Below are 8,409 nucleotides of genomic sequence, written 5' to 3' on the forward strand. Positions count from 1 at the left end.
CAAGTAATTTAGTCTCCTCAACTTGTTCAACACCACACCATGCATTACCAGATCCAGGTGAGGTCTAGAACTTAGGGAATGATTTGTACCAAATACAATGCTCTTAGTTTTAGACATGTTCAGGGTCAGTTTATTACTGGCCACCCATTCCAAAACTCTCTGCAACTCCTTGCATGGCCACGCAGTCATGGCTGAACACAGAGTACAGGAGGGGGCTGAGCACGCACCCCTCTGGGGCCCCCCTGTTGAAGTTCAGCGTGACAGAGGTGTTGTTGCCTACCTTCACCACTTGGGGTAATCCCGTCAGGAAGTCCAGAAACCAGTTGCACAGGGAGGGGTTCAGGCCCAGGACACTGAGCTTAGTAATGAGCTTGGAGGGCACTATGCTGTTGGAGGCTGAGCTGTAGTCGATGAACAGCATTCTTACATAGGTATTTATCTTGTTTAGGTGGGATAGGGCAGTGTGCAGTGCAATGGCTGTGGATTATGTCGTCCGTGGATCTGTTGGGGCGATATACAAATTGTAATGTGTCTAGGGTGTCAGGTAAGATGGAGGTAATATGATCCTTAACTAACCTCTTAAAGCACTTCATGATGACAGAAGTGAGTGCTATGGGGCGATAGTCATTTATACCGATACAGAAATATAAACGCTACCTGCAACCATTTCAAATATTTGACTGAGTTACAGTTCATATAAGCAAATCAGTCAATTAAAATACATTCATTAGGCCCTAAATCTATGGAGTTCACATGAGTGGAAATACAGATATAAATCTATAGGTCACAGATACTGTACCTTAAAAAAACAGGGGTGGGGATCAGAAAACCAGTCAGTATCTGGTGTGACCACCACATGCCACATGCAGAGTGACACATCTCCTTCACATAGAGTTGATCAGACTGTTGATTGTGGCCTGTGGAATGTTGTCCCACTACTCTTCAATGGCTGTGTGAAGTTGCTGGATGTTGGCGGAAACTGGAACACTCTGTCGTACATGTCGATCCAGAGCATCCCACACATGCTCAATGGGGGACATGTCTGGTGCGTATGAAGGCCATGGTAGAACTGGGACATTTTCAGCTTGCAGGAATTGTGTACAGATCCTTGCAACATGGGGCAATGCAACATGTAACATGCATTATCATGCTGACACATGAGGTGATGGCGGCGGATGAATGGCATGACAATGGGCCTCAGGATCTTGTCCCGGTATCTCTGTGCATTCAAATTGCCATCGATAAAATGCAATTCTGTTCATTGTCCGTAGCTTATGCCTGCCCATACCATAACCCCACCGCCACCACTGCCATTACTGAATTCAGATGTGAATTTGTTTCGGGGTGTGGTTTGATGTGGGAGTTTTTTATTTTTGTATTTTTTATTTCACCTTTATTTAACCAGGTAGGCTAGTTGAGAACAAGTTCTCATTTACAACTGCGACCTGGCCAAGATAAAGCAAAGCAGTGCGACAGAAACAACAACACAGAGTTACATGGAATAAACAAGTGTACAGTCAACACAATAGGAAAAAAAGAAAGTCTATATACAGTGTGTGCAAATGGCATGAGGAGGTATGGCAATAAATAGGCCATAGTAGCAAAGTAATTACAATTTAGCAGATTAACACTGGAGTGATAGATGAGCAGATGATGATGAGCAGATGATGGTGTGTAAGTAGTGATACTGGTGTGCAAAAGAGCAGCAAAGTAAATAAAGACAATATGGGGATGAGGTAGGTAGATTGGGTGGGCTATTTACAGATGTGTACAGCTGCAGCGATCGGTTAGCTGCTCAGATAGCTGATGTTTAAAGTTAGTGAGGGAAATGTAAGTCTCCAGATTCAGCGATTTTTGCAATTCGTTCCAGTCACTGGCAGCAGAGAACTGGAAGGAAAGGCGGCCGAAGCAGGTGTTGGCTTTGGGGATGACCAGTGAGTTATACCTGCTGGAGTGCGAGTCTCGTGGTCATGGCTAGAAAGGACCCAGTTTTTGTCAAATTTACCTCAAAAGTTTAAATGTATTGCATTTTAGCTAACCCTAACCCTTTTTCCTAACTTTAACTTAATTATCTTAACCTGCTGCGTAAATTCTCCTAACCTGCTATGAAAATTCAATTCTGACATTAATTTGACAAAAGCTATTCTAGCCTTGACCTTGCCTCGTATGTGTTCACAGGCGGGAAGAGTTAGCAAAACTATTTAGCCAATTAGCTTCAGCCAGCTGGTGTGCCACCGTGGCAAAATTAGTTTGACTTAGGAAAGCCTATTTCCGGGGCTAGTTAGGGACCGTCAATAAATTACACACTGTAAATGAAACAATATTTTCATGTTGCACACATTTTAGGTCTCATTAAATATGTTCAATATTTGTTTATACATTTATACAATTTACAGTTGGTTTGAGATGTTTAAGTCATTTAAATTTGGAGCCATTGGAATTTGATATCAAATCAAATACATTTTTATTGGTCACATACACATGGTTAGCAGATGTTATTGCGAGTGCACCGAAATGCTTGTGCTTCTAGTTCCGACAGTGCAGCAACATCTAACATGTAGTCTAACAATTCCACAACAACTACCTAATACACACAAATCTAAGTATGGAATGGAATAAGTCTTCCCTGTTGCTCAGTTGGTAGAGCATGGTGTTTGCAACGCCAGCATGGTGTGTGCAACGCCAGGGTTGTGGGTTCGATTCCCACGGGGGGCCAGTACAAACATATATATATTTTTTTAAATGCATGAAAGGAAATGTATGCATTCACAACTGTAAGTCGCTCTGGATAAGAGCGTCTGCTAAATGACTAAAATGTAAAATTAATAAGAGTATATGAATATATGGATGAGCAATGACAGAGCGGCATAGGAAAGATGCAATAGATGGTATAAAATACAGTATATACATATGAGATGAGTAATGCAAGATATGTAAACATTATTAAGTGAAATAATCTGTCTGTAAACAATTGTTGGAAAAATTACATTTACATTTACGTCATTTAGCAGACGCTCTTATCCAGAGCGACTTACAAATTGGTGCATTCACCTTATGATATCCAGTGGAACAACCACTTTACAATAGTACATCTATATCTTTTTTTTGGGGGGGGGGGGTTAGAAGAATTACTTCATCCTATCCCAGGTATTCCTTAAAGAGGTGGGGTTTCAGGTGTCTCCGGAAGGTGGTGATTGACTCCGCTGCCCTGCCGTCATGAGGGAGCTTGTTCCACCATTGGGGTGCCAGAGCAGCGAACAGTTTTGACTGGGCTGAGTGGGAACCGTGCTTCCGCAGAGGTAGGGGGACCAGCAGGCCAGAGGTGGATGAACGCAGTGCCCTTGTTTGGGTGTAGGGATTGATCAGAGCGCAGATTACTTGTGTCATGCACAAAGTAGATGTCCTAACCGATTTACCAAAACTATAGTTTGTTAACAAGAAATTTGTGGAGTGGTTGAAAAATGAGTTTTAATGACTACAGCCTAATTGTATGTAAACTTCCGACTTCAACTGTATCCATAGAGTAATGTTTAGACAAATGTGACCGGCCGCCTCATTTCGGTCTTATGTATCAAAATTTGAAATTGTGTTTTTTTACATTGGATAAAAGTAGACACACAGGGCAAGAAAATGTTGTATGGAACAATGGGAAAATAATTCTGCTTTGAAAGTTGAGAAACTTGTAAACCCACTTTTGAGAAAATGGCCATTGAAGCCCTTCTTTGCCTACACCCATTCAACATCGTTCGCACCCTCTTAAACCTTAGCCCCACCTGTCTCTTTAAGGATTCACATGAGACTGTGCGCTAAAGACTAAAAGTGGTAAAAGTAGTATTCTACAATAAGGGAAAATTCCTGGTAGAAATACACTATCTAGTCCTTGGCCTATATCCTAATCTGACTTGGTGCAGGTCATGCTGTCTTCACATTACCGTCTCTGGGTAACAAACACTATATCAAATAAAATGTGTCAAATGCACAGGATACAGAAGGTGTTAACGGTACCGTGAAATGATTACGTGGATTGTAGCAATGTCAAATCCAGATACAAATATTTTATACATTTTATTAGATGACACTTACCTGACATACTTGTCGAAATTCATGGGACATGTGAAGGAAATGCTATAACCACCCCCCAGCCACATCTAGCTAAGTGGATAGGTCACCATTGTCTAGACATGTACAGTATACAACCATTCAAAAGTTTTAGAACACCTACTCATTCAATGTTATTTCTTTATTTTTTTACTATTTTCTACATTGTAGAATAATAGTGACGACATCAAAACTATGAAATAACACATATGGAATCATGTAGTAACCAAAAAAGTGTTAAACGCATTTTTTTATAAATTATTTTATATTTGCGATTGTTCAAATAGCCACACTTTGCCTTGATGATAGCTTTGCAAACTCTTGGCATTCTCTCAACCAGCTTCATGAGGTGGAATAACCTGGAATGTATTTCAATTTACAGGTGTGCCTTAAAAGTTAATTTATCAAGTGTCTTTCCTTCTTAACTTCTATGGGCTACGTGGGACGCTAGCGTCCCACCTGCGGGACACAGCCAGTCAGTGCGGCAAATTCAAAAACAACAAAATATCATAATTCAACTTTCTCAAACATACAACTATGTTACACCATTTTAAAGATACACTTCTCCTTGATGTAACCACATTGTCCAATTTCAAAAAGGCTTTACAGCGAAAGCAAAACATTAGATTATGTTAGGAGAGTACATAGACAAAAATAATCCAAAATAAGCCATTTTCCAAGCAAGGACATGTGTCAATAAAACCCAAAACACAGCTAAATGAAGCACTAACCTTTGACGATCTTCATCAGATGACACTCCTAGGACATTATGTTACACAATACATGTATGTTTTGTTTGATAAAGTTCATATTTATATCCAAAAACAGCATTTTACATTGGCGCGTGATGTTCAGAAAATGTATTCCCACCAAAACTTTCGGTGAATGTGCACATCAATTTACAAAAATACTCATCATAAACGTTGACAAAATATATAACAATTATTTAAAGAATTATAGATAGACGACTCCTGGATGCAACCGCTTTGTCTGATTTTAAAATAGCTTTACGGAGAAAGCACATTTTTCAATATTCTGAGTACATAGCTCAGCCATCACAACGAGCTATACAGACACCCGCCAAGTTCGGGGCAACCTAAACTCAGAATTAGTATTAGAAATATTCTCTTACCTTTGCTGATCTTCATCAGAATGCACTCCCAGGACTGCTACTTCCACAAGAAATGTTGTTTTTCTTCGAAATAATACATATTTATGTCCAAATACCTCCGTTTTGTTCGTGCGTTCAGAGCACTATCCAAAGGCATAATGCGCGAGCGCGGTACCAGAGACAAAAAGTCAAAATGTTCCATTACCGTACTTAGAAGCATGTCAAATGCTGTTTAAAATCAATCTTTATGGTATTTTTAACGTAAAATTGCGATAATATTCCAACCGGACAATAGCATATTCATTCAAGGAGAAAAAGAAGGAACGGCGCACTCGCATAACCGAGCATATCCAATCCAATCTTTGTTGCCAGGCAGTCCACTCAGTAACTGAGCTCCTATTATCTGCCCAGTAACAGGGGAAGGCTGAAACAACTTTCTGAAGGCTTTTGACAGCCAATGGAAGCCTTAGGAAGTGCAACGTAACCCCACAGATACTGTAGTTTTGAAAGGGACTAGAAAGAAGAACTACAATTCTCAGATCCTCCACTTCCTGGTTGACTTTTTCTCAGGTTTTTGCCTGCCATATGAGTTCTGTTATACTCACAGACACCATTCAAACTGTTTTAGAAACTTCAGAGTGTTTTCTATCCAAATCGACTAATGATATGCATATTCTAGTTTCTGGGCCAGAGTAGTAACCTGTTTAAATTGGGTACGTTTTTCATCCGGCCGTGAAAATACTGCCCCCTAGCCCAACAGGTTAAAGGGTTTGAGCCAATCAGTTGTGTTGTGACAAGGTAGGGGGTATACAGAAGATAGGCTTATTTGGTAATAGACCAAGCCCATATTATGGCAATAACAGCTCAAATAAGCAAAGAAAAAGTACAGTCCATCATTACTTTAAGACATGAAGGTCAGTCAATACAGAACATTTCAAGAACTTTGAAAGTTTCTTCAAGTGCAGTCACAAAAACCATCAAGCACTATGATGAAACTGACCCAGAGTTACCTCTGCTGCAGAGGATAAGTTCATTAGTTTATTTTTTATTTACATTTTTTATTATTTATTGAATTTTCGAAACATACAATATACTTGCAGTGAAGCTGCTCAATAACTACATCATACCAGTCATCCAACAGATTCCCATTCAGAGCGACACACAGAAGCATCCAGGGTCAATGCCCTGCTCAAGGGCATGTTGACCGATCTACCACCAGGTCAAAAAACGTGAACCCGAACACTCCAAGATCCCACCACAGTTCCCCAATAGCTGTCCCTCAACCATTCGAGACCCCTCCCACAGTCCCCCCCAAGAAGAAAAAATTGAAATAATAAATACAATTAATTCCATTCCCCACCCCCAAGAACCCCCCAATGCACCAACAAGCAAGAGAATGAACTAAAAAGAAAAAAGGAAAAGAAAGAAGAAAACAGCAAACAATAAAAATCATAAAAAATAAAACAAAATAATACATTTAAAACAAAGGACATCAAGGACAACTAAAATCATAACAGCAATGCCAACTGTATATGTTTGTGTGTTTGTCTGGCACTATTACATGTATGTGTGTGTTCTTGTATGTGTTTATTTGAATGAGAGTGTGTGTATATGCATGTGTACAAATACCTGCACGGCATCAGCCTCAGGCAAACCGGCATTAGTTGTAAAAACACTGCCACTTAGTGTCATTAAAATGTACATTTTATTATGTTTTTTTAATTTTTTTTAAACATTTATCTTTGACCATCATTCTATCTCTCACACAGCAACTCCACTCCCACTTGTCTCCAATTCCACATACCAACTCTCAGCCCATCCCATCTGTCTCTGCTGGCCACCCACTTTGGGTTTCTACGCAACACATATCTTTCAACTATGCTGTGATGTTTAACGTACAATTTCAATCTATCTAATCGAATCCACAGATTGCGAGTTGAAGATAAATACTTTTACTAAGAGTATTAGTATATTAGTAATTGACTGACCCGGTCTCTCCAGATCTCCTAACAGTACTATTTCTAGGGTCAATTTTAGATCAATGCTATGCATTTTCAGCCATTCCTGAACCTGAGACCAGAAACAGGCTACCCGAGGGCAATACCAAAATATATGGTCTATTGATTCTGTATCCTCACAACAAAATCTGCAGAGCTGCGATGATTTTATGCCCCAAATATTCAACATTTTTTTGGTGGCAAGAATTCTATATAATAATTTTTTCTGAAAAGCACAAAGTCTTGAATCTTGCGTTGTTTTAAATATCAACTCATACACCCTGTACCATGGAATCGGTACATCAAAAATCTCTTCCCAACTATTTTGCAATCTGTATGGCACAGTTGTCAACATCCTGGTCCTCAAATATCATTTAAGAACAAAATACCCTTTTCAAACATCTTTCCCATAAATACAGGTATTTTATCAACCAGCACATTTGAGTTCAGCCATAATATTTGTTGTAGTATTTGTTCTATCTTTTCAGGGGGATGAAATTGAAGTTGTAGCCAGCTCTGCAATGCTTGTTTGAAAAAGAGAGATACTTTGAAAAAAGTACCATTTTCAATTATTCAAAAATGAGTCATGGCAATCTGCACAAAGGCAAAAAGGCAATTTTTAAACAATGGATGAGCTTTTCTTAGAACCATTTAGGGTTCAAATAAAACTTTTGAATGAGTGAAGCGTTTAAAGAGAGGTTTAGTGCTTTTATATTTAATAATCTCAACCCACCCAATTCATATCCATTATATAGATAAAGCAACATATTTCTTGCTCATATGATTTGAAAAACAAATCATCAGGAGTAGGCAGTGCCATAAGTAAGTGCGTAAACTGAGATATGACTAATGAGTTAATCAAGGCAATTTTTCCATAAATAGACAGGTATTTACCTCTCCAGGGTTGCAGGAATCTTGTCTATTTTTACAAGTTTTCTATTGAAATTCATTGTGGAGCGCTTATTTATATCTTTTGTGATATGAATACCGAGTATGTCTACTTCACCATCAGCCCATTTTATAGGTAAACTGCAGGGTAACGTAAAAGTTGTATTTTTTAAGGATCCAATACGTAATATTGTACACTTTTGTACACTAGGTTTTAGTCCAGAGAGTACAGAAAAGTTATCTAGATCTTTAATGAGACATTGCAGGGATCTAGCTTGCAGACTTAATATAAAACTTGAGTCATCGGCATACATG

Source organism: Salmo trutta, chromosome 4 (genome assembly GCF_901001165.1).
Source record: "Salmo trutta chromosome 4, fSalTru1.1, whole genome shotgun sequence".
In the NCBI taxonomy this organism is placed as follows: domain Eukaryota; kingdom Metazoa; phylum Chordata; class Actinopteri; order Salmoniformes; family Salmonidae; genus Salmo; species Salmo trutta.